Here is a 17,447-nt window from a genome sequence, read left to right as displayed (position 1 = left end):
GAAACATGAAGTAACTTAATGGCAATAACTATTTTATGGCTATTTTTGTGGGTTCCTCCTTTTGCTTATACCCCACAGGAAACTCTTATTTCCTCCAGCTTGAACTGTGTCAGAGCTAGATGGGAGTCTGCAGTTGTCCACTGAGGAGCCATGATGGTTACAAATACTCAACCATCATACAGGTCCATGGTTTCTCAACTCACAGGGATGAATGAAAAAGTAACCAGAAGCTGAGGGAAGAAAAATTGGGCTTCTAATGACAGGAGAGAGTGAAATGAAGAAATGAAAGTTCTTGCAAGAGAGACATAGCCTTTAGTGAGGCCAACACAGCGCATGGTCAGCCCGTAGACCAAAGTCAATTGCTTAGCTTACCTGTGCTTATGTGTCTGTCCAGGCCCTTCCCACCTGCAGATCCATCCCACACAGACAGTGTTCCACCTGAATATGAAATGCATTCACTGATTTCTCTAACTCACACCCTCGTACATCTCCCTATGTTAGAATAGAAGGTGGAATACTTAGAAAGATAGTGGGATAAGAAAGCCCTGCTCTTGATCAGGATTGAATTATATAAAATTAGTTTTAAATCTGCTTCTGAGTTGTGTAACAAACTCACAAGACTCCTGCAATCAGAATTATTATTATTATTATTTATTATACCTTAAGTTCTGGGATACATGTGCAGAACATGCAGGTTTGTTATGTAGGTATACACATACCATGGTGGTTTGCTGCACCCATCAATCCATTATCTACATTAGGTATTTCTCCTAATGCTATCGCTCCCCTAGCCCTCCACCCCGGGACAGGCCCTGGTGTATGATGTTCCCCTCCCTGTGTCCGTGTGTTCCCATTGTTCAACTCCCACTTATAAATGAGAACATGCAGTGTTTTGTTTTCTGTTCCTGTGTTAGTTTGTTGAGAATTATGGTTTCCAGCTTTATCCATGTCCCTGCAAAGAACATGGACACATCCTTTTTAATGGCTGCATAGTATTCCATGGTGTATATGTGTCATATTTTCTTTATCAAGTTTATCATTGATTGGCATTTGGGTTGGTTCCAAGTATTTGCTATTGTGAACAGTGCTGCAATAAACATATGTGTGCAAGTGTCTTTATAGTAGAATGATTTATAATCCTTTGGGTATATACCCAGTAATGGGATTGCTGCATCAAATGGAAATTCTGGTTCTAGATCCTTGAGGAATTGCCACACTGTCTTCCACACTGGTTGAACTAATTTACATTCCCACCAACAGTGTAAAAGCATTCCTATTTCTCTACATTTTCTGCAGCATCTATTGTTTCCTGACTTTTTAATGATTGCCATTCTAACTGGCATGAGATGGTATCTCATTGTGATTTTGATTTGCATTTCTCTAACGACCAGTGATGATGAGCTTTTTAAAATATATATATATATATATATGTTTGTTGGCCGCATAAATGTCTTCCTTTATCAGAATTATTTTTAAAGGTAGTTTTGAGAAAGAGAATTTGGGACTATACTACAGAAAGTCTTAAATTTCAAGATAAGGAATTTAGACTTTATTCTAAGATTCTAAACTAAGGCTCTCCCCTTTGGGGACAGAAAGATAACATGTTGGAAGTAGCACTTTTAGAAGATTCATGAGATGCTGGTGGATGGATGAAATGTGTGTTTGTTTCACCTTACATCAATGGGAAATTTGTCTTTTGTTCACTATCAACAGATCTTGTAGTTTCTTCCTAAATAATGTCTTTAAATAGTTTTCCTTTTTCTTCTATTATTCTCTCAATTTCCTATGCAGCCACTATCATTTTTTTTTCTCTTAATTTGCTCTCAGACATCCACCTTTCCTCCTTTAGTTCAAAAATGCCAGTAGTTTTTGTCTTTTTAGTAACTTTTGTGGAAGAAGATCACCCATTGAACTAATCAAAAACCTCTCAGTGGTCTCATTTTAATTAAATAAAAATCTCTAATTATGAGTTCAAGGTACTTCTGTCCATTCCTTATCTAATTTAATTTCCTTTATTTCTTAGGATTGCCTCCTTTACTGTATGTTTTCCAGTGAGATGAAGATTTTGGTCATTTCCTCATTCATATTCCTGCTTTTCAAAACCCAAGCAAGAAAGGAAACTTCTGCAGTGACTTTATCATTATGAAATCTTAGCATTCACTAACCGGCCATGATGGACAACCAGCCAAATGGACACATATACACTAGTCTGTACCTGCAGAGAAAGAACTGCAAATCTCTGTGATCAGAAAACTATCCTATCTTGTACATTATTAAAAGTCTGCCTCCAAAAAGTTTACTTCTGGAATACTGCAATTGAATAGAATCAGGGATCCTACCTGTGTCCTTCAACTTTCACTTCTTGTCTACTGAAGTAAAGTTGAATTTGCATTAGACCCAATGCAGTAGACCCAGTAGTCTGTGAATGGAAATGGGCAAACCTGTGACCTCCCAAAAATTAAATGTGAAAGTTTTGTTTGTGTATACTCATGGCATTATTCTTTTAATGAAGAGATAATCTGTATACTTTTCTTTTTTAAAAGATACTTTTATTTCTTTATTGTTGTGAACTGACGCAGCTAATTTCTTTCTGAAGAGGTTCTTTGGTTGAGAATGGTAGCAACTAGTTTGATGTAGGGGGTGAGAGTTAGCAGTCCCCCAAAATCTTACTTTCAGGTTATAATGAAAGAAATCTCTTACAAAATTTTTACACACGGTGAAGGCTGCTCTCTGCTTCCAAGATATCCTCTTCTCACTGCAGCCTCACATGACAGAAAGGCAAAAAGGGATTAATGCTCTGTCCTCACATGCAGAGAGATGGAAGGGCCAGGCAGCTCTCGGAAACCCCTTTTATAAGGTCATTAATCCCATTCACAAGGGTGGAGCCCTCATGACTTAATCACTTCCCAAAAATTTTTTTGTTTTTTCATGATTACGGGTACACAATTGTTATGTATATTTATGGGGCACATGTGATGTTTTGATACAGGATACAACGTGTAATAATTACATCAGGGTAATTGGGTATCCATCACCTCAAGAATTTATCATTTCTTTGTGTTAGAAACATTCCAGTCTACTCTTTCAATATTTTAAAATATACAATAAATTACTGTTGACTGTATCATCCCGATGTGCTACCAAATACTAGACCTTATTCATTCTATCTAACTATATTTTTGTCCCCATTAACCATCCTCACTTTTTCCCCTCCACCCTGATCCCCTTCCCAGCCTCTAGTAGCCAATATTCTACTCTCTGTCTCCATGAAATCAGTTGTTTTAATTTTAGCTCCTACACAGGAGTGAGAACACGCAAAATTTGTCTTTCTATGTCTGGCTTAGTTCACTTAACAGAATATACCCCAGTTCAATCCATGTTGTTGCAAATGACAGGAGTTTCTTCTTTTTTTTGGTTGAATAATATCTCATTGTGTATATGTACCACATTTTCTTTCTGCATTCATTTGTTGATGGAAACTTTGGTTGATTCCAAATTGTGGCTGTTGTGTATCATGCTATAATAAACTCTGGAGTGCAGGTATCTCTTTCATATACTGATTTCCTTTCTTTAGGATACATGCTTAACAACAAGATTGCTGGATCATATGTTAATGATCCATACGCAGAAGAATGAAATTAGACCCCCATCTCTTGCCATATACAAAAATCAAAGCAAAATGGATTAAAAGCTTAAATCTAAGACTCCAGTCTGTAAAACTACTACAAGAAAACACTGGGGAAACTCTTCAGGACATTGGTCTGAACAAATATTTCTTGAGCAATACCCCACAAGTACAGGCAACCAAAGCAAAAATGGACAAATGGGATTACATCAAGCTGAAAAACTTCTGCATAGCAAAGGAAATAATCAACAAAGTCAGGAGACAATTCACTGAATGGGAAGAAACACTTGCAAACTACCCATTGACAAGTGCTTAATAACCAGAATATATAAGGAACTCAAACAAGTCAAAAGGAAAAAATAAAATAATCTCATTTAAAAATGGGCAAAAGATCTTAATAGACATTTCTCAAAAGAAGACATACAAATGGCCAATAGACACATAAAAAAAGCCAACATCATTGATCATCAGAGAAATACAATTTAAAACAACAATGTAATATCATCTCAGCCATTAAAATGGCTTTTATAGAAACAAATGCTGGCGAGAATGTGGAGAAAGAAGACATCTCATACACTGTTGACGGGAATGTAAATTAGGAGAGCCACTATGGGGAACAGTATGGAAATTCCTCAAAATACTATGCTGAAGTATTTAAAGTTAATAACAGGTACCATAATATTTATGCATATAACATACATATATAAAATTTTACATAAATGTAGAGAGCTCATCATATATGCTCTGTTTTATTATTATACTTTAAGTTCTAGGGTACATGTGCACAACATGCAGGTTTGTTACATATGTATACATGTGCCATGTTGGTGTGCTGCACTCATTAACTTGTCATTTACATTAGGTATATCTCCTAATGTTATCCCTCCGCCCTCCCCCGTCCCCACAATAGGACCTGGTGTGTGATGTTCCCCTTCCTGTGTCCAAGTGATCTCATTGTTCAGTTTCCACCTATGAGTGAGAACATGCGGTATTTGGTTTTCTGTTCTTGCACTAGTTTGCTGAGAATGATGGTTTCCAGCTGCATCCATGTCCCTACAAAGGACACAAACTCATCCTTTTTTATGGCTGCAGAGTATTCCATGGTGTATATGTGCCACATTTCCTTAATCCAGTCTGTCACTGATGGACATTTGGGTTGATTCCAAGTCTTCGCTATTGTGAATAGTGCCGCAATAAACATACGTGTGCATGTGTCTTTATAGCAGCATGACTTATAATCCTTTGGGTATATCCCCAGTAATGGGATGGCTGGGTCAAATGCTATTTCTAGTTCTAGATCCTTGAGGAATCGCCACACTGTTTTCCACATGGTTAAACTAGTTTACAGTCCCACTAACAGTGTAAAAGTGTTCCTATTTCTCCACATCCTCTCCAGCACCTGTTGTTTCCTGACTTTTTAATGATTGCCATTCTAACTGGTGTGAGATGGTATCTCATTGTGGTTTTGATTTGCATTTCTCTGATGGCCAGTGATGATGAGCATTTTTTCATGTGTCTGTTGGCTGTATGCATGTCTTCTTTTGAGAAGTGTCTGTTCATATCCTATGCCCACTTTTTGATGGGGTTGTTTGTTTTTTCTTATAAATTTGATTGAGTTCTTTGTAGGTTCTGGATATTAGCCCTTTGTCAGATGAGTAGATTGCAAAAATTTTCTCCCATTCTGTAGGTTGCCTGTTCACTCTGATGGTAGTGTCTTTTGTTGTGCAGAAGCTCTTTAGTTTAATTAGATCCCATTTGTCAATTTTGGCTTTTGTTGCTGTTACTTTTGGTGTTTTACACATGAAGTCCTTGCCCATGCCTATGTCCTGAATGGTATTACCTAGCTTTTCTTCTAGGATTTTTATGGTTTTAGGTCTAACATTTAGGTTTCTAATCCATCTTGAATTAATTTTTGTATAAGGAGTAAGGAAAGGATCCAGTTTCAGCTTTCTACTTATGACTAGCCAATTTTCCCAACACCATTTATTAAATAGGGAATCTTTTCCCCATTTCTTGTTTTTCTGAGGTTTGTCAAAGATCAGATGGCTGTAGATGTGTGGTATTATTTCTGAGGACTGTTCTGTTCCATTGGTCTATATCTCTGTTTCGGTACCAGTACCATGCTGTTTTGGTTACTGTAGCCTTGTAGTATAGTTTGAAGTCAGGTAGTGTGATGCCTCCAGCTTTGTTCTTTTGGCTTAGGATTGTCTTGGCAATGCGGGGTCTTTTTTGGTTCTATGGGAACTTTAAAGCAGTTTTTTTACAATTCTGTAAAGAAAGTCATTGGTAGCTTAATGGGGATGGCATTGAATCTATAAATTACCTTGGGCAGTATGGCCATTTTCACAATATTGATTCTTCCTATATATGAGCATGGTATGTTCTTCCATTTGTTTGTGTCTTCTTTTATTTCACTGAGCAGTGGTTTGTAGTTCTCCTTGAAGAGGTCCTTTACATCCCTTGTCAGTTGGATTCCTAGGTATTTTATTCTCTTTGAAGTTATTGTGAATGGAAATTCATTCATGATATGGTTCTGTTTGTCTGTTACTGGTGTATAAGAATGCTTGCAATTTTTGCACATTGATTTTGTATCCTGAGACTTTGCTGAAGTTGCTTATCAGCTTAAGGAGATTTTGGGCTGAGACAATGGGGTTTTCTAAATATACAATCATGTCATCTGCAAACAGGGACGATTTGACTTCTTCTTTTCCTAACTGAATACCCTTTATTTCTTTCTCTTGCCTGATTGCCCCAGCCAGACTTCCAACACTATGTTGAACAGGAGTGGTGAGAGAGGGCATCCCTGTCTTGTGCCAGTTTTCAAAGGGAACTTTTCCACTTTTTGCCCATTCAGTATGATATTGTCTGTGGGTTTGTCATAAATAGCTCTTATTATTTTGAGATACGTTCCATCAATACCGAATTTATTGAGCGTTTTTAGCATGAAGGGCTGTTGAATTTTGTCAAAGGCCTTTTCTGCATCCATTAAGATAATCCTGTGGTTGTTGTCTTTGGTTCTGTTTATATGCTGGATTATGTTTATTGATTTGCGTATGTTGAACCAGCCTTGCATCCCAGGGATGAAGCCCCCTTGATCATGGTGGATAAGCTTTTTGAAGTGCTGCTGGATTCAGTTTGCCAGTATTTTACTGAGGATTTTTGCATCGATGTTCATCAGTGATATTGGTCTAAAATTCCTTTTTTTGTTGTTGTATCTCTGTCAGGCGTTGTTATGAGGATGATGTTGGCCTCATAAAATGAGTTAGGGAGGATTCCCTCATTTTCTATTGCTTGGAGTAATTTCAGAAGGAATGGTACCAACTCCTCCTTGTACCTCTGGTAGAATTCAGCTGTGAATCCTTCTGATCCTGGACTTTTTTGGTTGGTAGGCTATTAATTATTGCCTCAATTTCAGAGCCTGCTATTGGTCTATTCAGGGATTCAACTTCTTCCTGGTTTAGTCTTGGGAGAGTGTAAGTGTCCAGGAAATTATCCATTTCTTCTAGGTTTTTCTAGTTTATTTGCATAGTGGTGTTTATAGTATTCTCTGATGGTAGTCTGTGTTTCTGTGGGGTCGGTGGTGATATCCCCTTTATTATTTTTTGTTGCATCTATTTGATTCTTCTCTATTTTCTTCTTTATTAGTCTTGCTAGCAGTCTATCAATTTTGTTGATCTTTTCAAATAAAACCAGCTTCTGGATTCATCGATGTTTTGGAGGGTGTTTTGTGTCTCTGTCTCCTTCAGTTCTGCTCTGATCTTAGTTATTTCTTGCCTTCTGCTAGCTTTTGAATGTGTTTGCTCTTGCTTCTCTAGTTCTTTTAATTGTGATCTTAGGGTGTCAATTTTAGATCTTTCCAGCTTTCTCTTGTGGGCATTTAGTGCTATAAATTTCCCTCTACACACTGCTTTAAATGTGTCCCAGAGATTCTGGTATGTTGTATCTTTGTTCTCATTGGTTTCAAAGAACATCTTTATTTCTGCCTTCATTTCGTTATGTACTCAGTAGTCATTCAGGAGCAGGTTGTTCAGTTTCCATGTAGTTGAGCGGTTTTGATTGAGTTTTAGTCCTGAATTCTAGTTTGATTGCACTGTGGTCTGAGAAACAGTTTGTTATAATTTCTGTTCTTGTACATTTGCTGAGGATTGCTTTACTTCCAATTATGTGGTCAATTTTGGAATAAGTGTGATGTGGTGCTGAGAAGAATGTATATTCTGTTGATTTGGGGTGGAGAGTTCTGTAGATGTCTATTAGGTCCACTTGGTGCAGAGTTGAGTTTAATTCCTGAATATCCTTGTTAACTTTCTGTCTCATTGATCTGTCTAATGTTGACAGTGGGATGTTAAAGTCTCCCATTATTATTGTATGGGAGTCTAAGTCTCTTTGTAAGTCTCTAAGGATATGCTTTATGAATCTGGGTGCTCCTGTATTGGTTGCATATATATTTAGGTTAGTTAGCTCTTCCTGATGCATTGATCCTCTTACTATTATGTAGTGGCCTTCTTTGTCTCTTTTGCTCTTTGATGGTTTAAAGTCTGTTTTATCAGACACTAGGATTGCAACCCCTGCTTTTTTTTGTTTTCCATTTGCTTAATAGATCTTTCTCCATCCCTTTATTTTGAGCCTATGTGTGTCTCTGCATGTGAGATGTATCTCCTGAATACAGCAAACTGATGGGTCTTGACTCTTTATCCAATTTGCCAGTCTGTGTCTTTTAATTGACTATTTAGTCCATTTACATTTAAGGTTAATATTATTATGTGTGAACTTGATCCTGTCATTATCATATTAGCTGGTTATTTTTCTCAGTAGTTAATGCAGTTTCTTTCTAGCATCGACGGACTTTACATTTTGACATGTTTTTGCAATGGCTGGTACCTGTTGTTCCTTTCCATGTTTAGTGCTTCCTTCAGGATCTCTTGTAGGGCAGGCCTGGTGGTGACAAAATCTCTAAGCATTTGCTTGTCTGTAAAGGATTTTATTTCTCCTTCACTTATGAAACTTAGTTTGGCTGGATATGAAATTCTGGGTTGAAAATTATTTTCTTTAAGAAGGTTGAATATTGGTCCCCACTCTCTTCTGGCTTGTAGAGTTTCTGCCAAGAGATCTGCTGTTAGTCTGATGAGCTTCCCTTTGTGGGTAACCCGACCTTTCTCTCTGGCTGTCCTTAACATTTTTTCCTTCATTTCAACTTTGGTGAATCTGACAATTATGTGTCTTGGAGTTGCTCTTCTCGAGGAGTATCTTTGTGGTGTTCTCTGTATTTCCTGAATTTGGATGTTGGCCTGCCCTACTAGGTTGGGAAAGTTCTCCTGGATGATATCCTGCAGAGTGTTTTCCAACTTGATTCCATTTTCCCCGTCACTTTCAGGCACACCAATCAGACGTAGATTTGGTCTTTTCACATAATCCCGTACTTCTTGGAGGCTTTGTTCATTTCTTTTTACTCTTTTTTCTCCACATTTCTCTTCTCACTTCATTTCATTCATTTGATCTTCAATCACTGATACTCTTTCTTGCAGTTGATCAAGTCGGTTACTGAAGCTTGTGCATTTGTCACATAGTTCTCGTATTATGTTTTTCATCTCTATCAGTTCTTTTAAGGTCTTTTCTGCACTGATTATTCTAGTTATCCGTTCATCCATTCTGTTTTCAAGGTTTTTAGTTTCTTTGCACTGGTTACATAGTTCCTCCTTTAGCTCTGAGAAGTTTGATGGACTGAAGCCTTCTTCTCTCAGCTCGTCAAAGTCATTCTCCATCCAGCTGTGTTTCATTGCTGGCGATGAGCTGCAATCCTTTGGAGGGTGATATGCTCTCTGATTTTTTGAATTTCCAGCTTTTCTGCCCTGCTTTTTCCCCATCTTTGTGGTTTTATCTGCGTTTGGTCTTTGATGATGGTGAGGTACTGATGGGGTTTTGGTGTGAGTGTCCTTACTGTTTATTAGTTTTCCTTCTAACAGTCAGGACCTTCAGCTGCAGGTCTGTTGGAGTTTGCTTGAGGTCCACTCCAGACCCTGTTTGCCTGGGTATCAGCAGTGGAGTTTGCAGAAGGTAGAATATTGCTGAACAGCTAGTGTTGCTGTTTGATTTTTGCTCTGGAAGCTTTTTCTCAGGGGTGTACCCCGCCATGTGAGGTGTGAGGTGTCAGTCTGCACCTAGTGGGGGATGTCTCCCAGTTAGGCTACTCAGGGGTCAGGGACCCACTTGAGCAGGCAGTCTGTCTGTTCTCAGATCTCAACCTCCATGCTGGGAGATCCACTGCTCTCTTCAAATCTGTCAGACAGGGGCATTTACCTCTGGGGAGGTTTCTGCTGCTTTTTGTTTAGCTATGCCCTACCCCCAGAGGAGGAGTCTACAGAGGCAGGCTGGCCTCCTTGAGGTGCAGTGGGCTCCACCCAATTGGAGCTTCCTGGTGGCTTTGTTTACCCACTTAAGCCTCAGCAATGGCCAGTGCCCCTTCCCCAGCCTGGCTGTCCCCTTGCAGTTAGATCTCAGACTGCTGTGTTAGCAATGAGGGAGGCTCCTTGGGCGTGGGACCTTCCAGGCCTGTTGTGGGATATAATCTCCTGGTGTGCTGTTTGCTAAGACCCTTGGTATAGCGTAGTATTAGGGTGGGAGTTACTTGATTTTCCAGGTGTTGCGTGTCTCAGTTTCCCTTGGCTAGGAAAAGGAATTCCCTTCCCCCTTGTGCTTCCCAGGTGAGGTAATGCTGCACCCTGCTTCAGCTCTCGCTGGTCGGGCTGCACCAGCTGACCAGCACCGATTGTCCGGCACTCCCGAGTGAGATGAACCCTGTACCTCAGTTGAAAATGCAGAAATCACCAGTCCTCTGTATCACTCAGGCTGGGAGCTGGAGGCTGGAACTGTTCCTATTCAGCCATCTTTGGCACGCCCTCCATATATGCTCTATTTTTAGTGGAATCTTTTTATTTTATTTTATTGCTTGTTTAGTCTTCTCTTACACCTTTCTCAATTATGTGTTTTGCAAAGAAAAAAGCAATAATATTATGCCCATTTTTCTATACCTTTTAAAAATGTCTTGTTTAAAAATTTTAAACAAAATGAAACTTAAATAACATAAAATTCATCTATTTTAAGTGCACAGCTCAATGATTTTTAAATAACTTTACTGAGTTTTACAATCATTGCCATAATCCACTTTAGAACATTTTCATCACCCCAGTGTGATCTCCGCTGGGATCAATAGTTAATCCCTGTTCCCATCTCTAGCCCTTGATGACCATTAATCTTATTGTATTGGATACTTTCACTGTACCCAATTTGTAGACTTTTACCCCTCACCCCCCTTCCCACTCTTTTCCCCAAGTCTCTGTGGATTTGACTATCTTGCTTTTTAAAAATAATATGCAATGGAAATCCCTCCAACTCAAATGAGTAGTCTGTAATTCTTTGCTTTGAATTTCAGCACATTTTTCCAGGGTGTAGATACACAGTATTTTATTCAGTTCTTTCACTATTGATGCTAATCAGTAAATGTGAGCATGTTTGCCCTGTTTTAAGACCTTGGATATCTTCTCTATGCATGTTCATTCATATGCTTTGCCATTTTTTTTCTATTGGGATATTTGTCTTCTCTATGTCAACTTATAATGGCTCGTATATCATTGATATGAGCCTTTTGCCTATTTTTTGTATTACAATTTTTTACTAGGTCTATTAATTTTTAATTGTATTGTATTATGCTGAGAATGTGACTGAAAAATCTTTACTTAAAAAAAATTCACTAGGATTGTCTTTGTGACCAAGATAACTAATTTTTGTAAACATTACAGGGACATACATTTACTGAAATCCTCCTGTTTCTTTTGAGGTATGTATAGTTCTTAACATATATTAGCTCACATTTAATGAATTCTATTATTCAATTTTTATCTGACTCAAACCTACTACATCTGTCCATTTCTGACAGAAATACATTGAAGACTCCCACGGTAATTAACTTTTTATTCTTTGCTATCCTGGCACCTTAGAAAGGTTTGATTTTGTGAACCACCAGCTATATTGGTTGTTACATACATGTTTATGACAGTTACACAGCCACTTTTTTCACTATCGTATATTAACTGATGCATAATTATATCCATTTTATCTGACTAGTGTATTTAATGTTATATCCCATTCTGGTTGATACTGTACACCCCTCCTCAGTTCATCCCACTTTCTGTTTGATTTCCCTTACATGATATCTCTTTGCTTACACTTCATTAAGCTTTTAAAAAATTACTTATTTTCAAACAGTCTATAGCTGGTCTTCTCCCTGACTCCTTGATTACTACTGGAATCACTTTTAAAATTTATTTTGTCTCACTTTCTCTTAATTACTTAGATTCTGCTTTAATTTCTTTCCTTTTTATTTATTTCCATAGGTTTCTGGGGAACAGGTGGCATTTAGTTATGTAAATTCTTTAGTGGTGATTTGTGGGATTTTGGTGAACTCATCATCTGAGCAGTATGCACTGTACCCAATTTGTGGTCTTTTATCCCTCACCCCATTCCCATCCTTTGCCCCAAGTACCTAAAATCCATTGTATCATTTTTATGTCTTTGCTTCCTCATAGTTTAGCTCCTACTTATGAGTGAGAACGTATGATATTTAGGTTTCCATTCCTGAGTTACTTCACTTAGAAAAATGATCTCCAATTCCATTCAGGTTGCTGAAAATGCCATTATTTCATTCTTTTTTATGGCTAAAGAGTATTCCATGGTGATATCTATCTATCTATCTATCTATCTATCTATCTATCTATCTATCTATCATCATCATCTATGTATCTCAAAAATTGTTTCTATTTCTATATGTTCTTTTTCCTTATTGTTTCTGCTTTGGTCAAGTTTGTGTTCAGTCTGCTAGCCCTCCCCCTTATTAATTTGAAAGTATTTTTCAAAATCCAATTTCTGTTACACTTGGATTACATTTACTACTCTTTTCTTTTACCTAATCTCTTTGTTTTTGGTGAGATCATTTAGTAATAATATTAGTAATAACTAATATTTATTGTTTTTTTCTTGATTAGGAAATTTTCTAAAGTGTTTTTGTCAGAGGTAGTACATGGGTGATATATTCTCTGATGTCTTGTACTTCCTAAAATATTTTTCTTTCACCTCAACCTGTAATTAATATAGCATTTGCCTGTAGGATTATTGGACTGTAATCATTTTTTTCAGTGGTTCTGTGAATGCGATTCTACTGGCTATTATTCACTCTGGATTGAAGGTGAGATGTCTGGTACTAGTATGAATTTGATTGGATAATTTATTACATTTACATCGACAGGTAAGAACTTACTACTGCGGTTTTATTACTTCTGGAGTTTCCTCAGAACTGTTATTTTGAACTCTTCATCTGAAAAATCACACATTACTATCTTTAGGTTTGATTACTGGGTCATTGTTTTTCCCATTTGTGAATGTCATGGCTCCATGTTTTTTTTTTTTTCTCTCTCTCTTTCTAATATATAAACATATGTCATGCCTTCACATGGAAGTATTAGTTATTCCAGTCTTTGTTGTCTGACTTGGTTTGGTCTTTTACAAGTACGCCTGTCTAAAAGTTTTATGCAGATTGACTATTGGGTTCCTTTAGTTCAAGACTGCTGCCTCCTTTTAGGCACTTGATAGGACACTAAGTCCAGGTTTCCTGTGGCCCTCACAAAAGTTTGGAGCACTGCCCATCCCAGATGGGATACTCTGGCTGTGTGAGAAGACTGGCTAGGGATTTGTGTCCAGAGGACCTATGGAGCATGCCTCTTACAGCATGGTGCTGCTGAACAGCATCTCTGATTTGGCATCTCCTTTGACTGACATGAAGAGCAGCCACTGAGTTTCACATGCCGGGAGTTGCTAGCCCCACATCCACTCTTCATTTCTAGTTGCCCTCAGAATTATTCACCCGACAGGCTTGATGCTTTCCATGGATTGAAGCAGGGACCATTTTCCTGTGAAGGAACCCAAGGTCATAGGGAAGCTTGATGTCTGCCTCAAGCTCACTTTTCCCAGTGAGTCCAGGAGGACTTTTCAATGAAGTGCCTGGAAGTTTGGGCGAGAGATTTTATGGCTGGAGAGGTCCATTTATCTTACTTTCTGCTCATAGTTTTTCACTTCTCTGTGGCCCCTGGGATTGTCACAGACTCAGTTTTGAGTTCTGGACTTCTTCTGGTGACAATTTTGGCACTGGATAGTGGTTGGTGGCTTTCTGTGGAGGAAAATGAAGCCAGATTGCTTCTACTCCTCTATTTTCTAGTCATTCTCAGTTTGACTTTAATTTCCCTTTATTAGCTAAGTGATTCTTTCAGCTGGAAAGTCTGTGAATTTTTAAAAAAATTTATCTTCCAAGTTCAAGAAGTTACCAAGGCATGCTTAGTTGCACGTCTTTTCTCATCAATCCAGCCCTTAGCAAGTCCCTTGAATTTTCAGACTCAGGTCTCTTCCTTTCCTTGGGAAATTTTCCTTCTAATATTAGTTTATTTTCTTTTCTTCCATCTGCTCCTGTTTTTCCTCTGGAGCTAACAAAATATTCTTATGTTAGTTCTTCTGCGTTTATTCTTTGATTGTCTTATTTTATTTTTACCTGGTGATTTTCATCTCCTTAATTTGCTCTGTATTTTAAGACAATGTGAGAGTTCTCACACTTAAACTTCCAAGTCACTAATTTGGGCCTCAATAGTGCTTTATCCTTCAACTCATCTGTTGAATTTTTAAATTTGGAAATTGTAACTTTTAGCTCCAGGAGTTCTTTATGCTTCCCTTGAAGAATTCTCAAGTGAATATATTTTTATTCAGATCCTAAGTTATCTCCTCTAGCAGTTCTGTATCACAGGATATCTATTCTGATTATTTTTCTGGATCAACTCTAGCTTTTCAGGCCCTTTAGCTTAGTTGACATTTTTTCTTGGACTTGCTGGACTGAGGTTTGTCAAATACAGTATTGTAAACAGCAAGAACCTTACTTGAGTGTCTGCATTACTCGTGCATATTGTGTAGGTTTTCAGGCCCTGTTAAGTTGCAGATACTATTCCTTGATCTCTGCTTTTACTGCTGTCTCCTCATTTCAGGGTTAGCCTTTCCATCTCCTGGCCTTCTGCAGTCAGAGAAACCTACCATACTTCTTGGAGGCATCTGATCTCTGAGAATCAGTTTAATCCCAGGACCGTAACTTTTTGTCTTTGGTTCTGAGCTCTGAAGCTATTTTTCAGGTGCTTTTCTAAGTACAGGGAATAAAGTTTCTTATTAATTCTTTCTGCTGTGGTAACAAAGGAGTTGAGATCTTATTTGAGCCAAGCTATGTTTAAGTCTCTGCAGGCCAGAGACACAAGTAGACATGATTTCAGACTGGGTCTGAAGAGATGTAAATATAGCATCATTATTTATGGAACATAAACTAATTGCTCCATGTGCTCTAAGCATACATCTCTAAATGATGTAGAATTGGGAAGAGATGGAAAGGAGCCACTGTCATGACGTCCTGCATTCTTTCTCGCTTGTCTGTTCAGATCCAAATAGATTTCAATCTAAATCTTTGTTTTGAGTGGGTTTTCAAAGCAGCCTGTAACTCACAAAGTAACTGTTTCTCTGGATAATAGCAACATAACTGCTAAAGTCATGTATTCTCCATGTCTTTAATGCATTTATCTGGGAATGACTTTGCATATGGATTACAATGCCTATTAAGATTCATAGGACTGTTCATCTAATCTACCAGACAGTGGCCTGTAGTTTCCTCCTACTAAGAGAAACTTTTTTTTCCCTGTAGGGCAAAACATTATAAATGCAGCTTATTATAGGGGCTCTGGCAGATACTTAAAAACAAGTACATAACAAACCTTCTGTAAGTCTTTGATCTTTAAAAGTGTCTTTATCCTAAATGGCTGAGCACTATGAAAAATTGATATTTTAAAAAGGCTTTTCTATCTGCTAAAACATCTGATTGTTAGAAAGAGACATTTCAAAAAAATAATAACTTCAGAAATCCTGATTGGGTCTTAAATCCCTTCACTACAGAATTTGAAGGAACATTAAAGATCCTTAGTCCAATTTCTCATTAATGCCAAGTGGTTAGTTGGTTTCTACCTTAATTCCCTGGAGAGGCTAATTTAATACCCCATGGGTAGTCAATCCATTTATTGGAAAACTCTGACTGTTAGAAAGGTCTTGGTATATTGAAGTTGAATCTATCTCTTTGCAAACTATAATCATTGATTCCAGTTCTACCTTTGGAACATCTATTTTGCAGAAGAACATTATTCTTATAAAAGCAAGATTTTATCATCAGGAGAAAAGCATATGTACTTGCAAAGTTTTCTAAGAAGGTATATGTGCTTAAATGCTATTATTATTTGGAAGCTTAAATGCTATTTTGACCTTTCATGTAATTTTAATTTGGAATATTCTGAATTAACTGGGCGAGATAGGCATATAGAGTTGACCCTTGAACAAAGCAGGTTGAAAATCCATGTATAACTTTTGATTCCCCAAAAACTTAACTTCTAATACATACTGTTGACTGAAAGCCTTATCAATAACATAAACAGTTGACTACCACATATTTTTATATGTGTTATATACTGTACTCTTACAGTAAAGTAAGCTAAAGAAAAGAGTTATTGAGAAAATTATAAGAGAAAATATATTTACTATTCTTAAGTGAAAATGGATTATCATAAAGACCTTCATCTTTGTTGTCCTCACATTGAGTAGACTGAAGAAGAGAAGGAAGAGGCGGGGTTGGTCTTGCTGTCTTAGGGGTGACAGAGGAGGAAGAAAATCCATGTATAACTGCATCTGTGCAATTCAAAACTGTGTTGTTCAAGTGTCAACTGAATATTGATCTAATCTTATGACATTTAATTATGAAACTTGGGATTTTAGTACTGGAAGTAACTTTACATATATACAACCTAGCACAGTAAACTTTTTTTTTTTTTTTTTGAGACGGAGTCTTGCTCTATTGCCCAGGCTGGAGTGCAGCGCGTGATCTCCGCTCACTGCAAGCTCCGCCTCCCGGGTTCACGCCATTCTCCTGCCTCACCCTCCCCAGTAGCTGAAACGGCAGGCGTCCACCACCAGGCCCAGCTAATTTTTTATATTTTAGTAGAGACAGGGTTTTACCGTGTTAGCCAGGATGGTCTCGATCTCCTGACATCGTGATCCGCCCGCCTCGGCCTCCCAAAGTGCTAGGATTACAGGCACCAGCCACTGCATCCGGCCAACATTTTTTCTTTTTTTTTTTTTCCTTCTAAACCTAGGAGGTTACTGAGTCCAAATATATCAAGTTTCTTTAAAAAGTCAATGCCATTCCTGCCTAAAATTCAGACCTCCTCACCTCTCATGTAACAGTTTTAAAACCTACTACACAATAACTAGAGATTAAAGAAGGATTCAATGGATGCTAAAAGGTAGATAACAAAGAATACTGAAATGATTTACAAGTGTCAGAGACTAACATAGACAGATTTGAGATGCAGAAGAAACAATAAATATCATTATGGAAGACCAACTAGTTACTTACCGCCACCTACTTTAGTACTTTAAAAATAAGTCCATTCATAATAAACCCTGTCTCTAAGAAATTTGCCAACTTCTTACAGAGATAAAACCTAAGTAATTACCTAGTACTCAGTGCTGTCTAGATCTAGCCTAATATGAAAACTAATAAAGAAAATAATCTTTCAAAATTCACCATCGGTTGAAAACTAATTATAGTGTTAAAATTACTGAGCTGCTGAGTTATTAATTTTTTTGACAAGAAAGAAAATCTAATGCTAAAAGTTAAAAATAACATAAAAATTCTGTTACTAAAGAATAG

Source organism: Macaca thibetana, chromosome 2 (assembly GCF_024542745.1).
Source record: "Macaca thibetana thibetana isolate TM-01 chromosome 2, ASM2454274v1, whole genome shotgun sequence".
NCBI classification, from domain to species: Eukaryota; Metazoa; Chordata; class Mammalia; order Primates; family Cercopithecidae; genus Macaca; species Macaca thibetana.
This window is presented reverse-complemented; position numbering follows the sequence as displayed.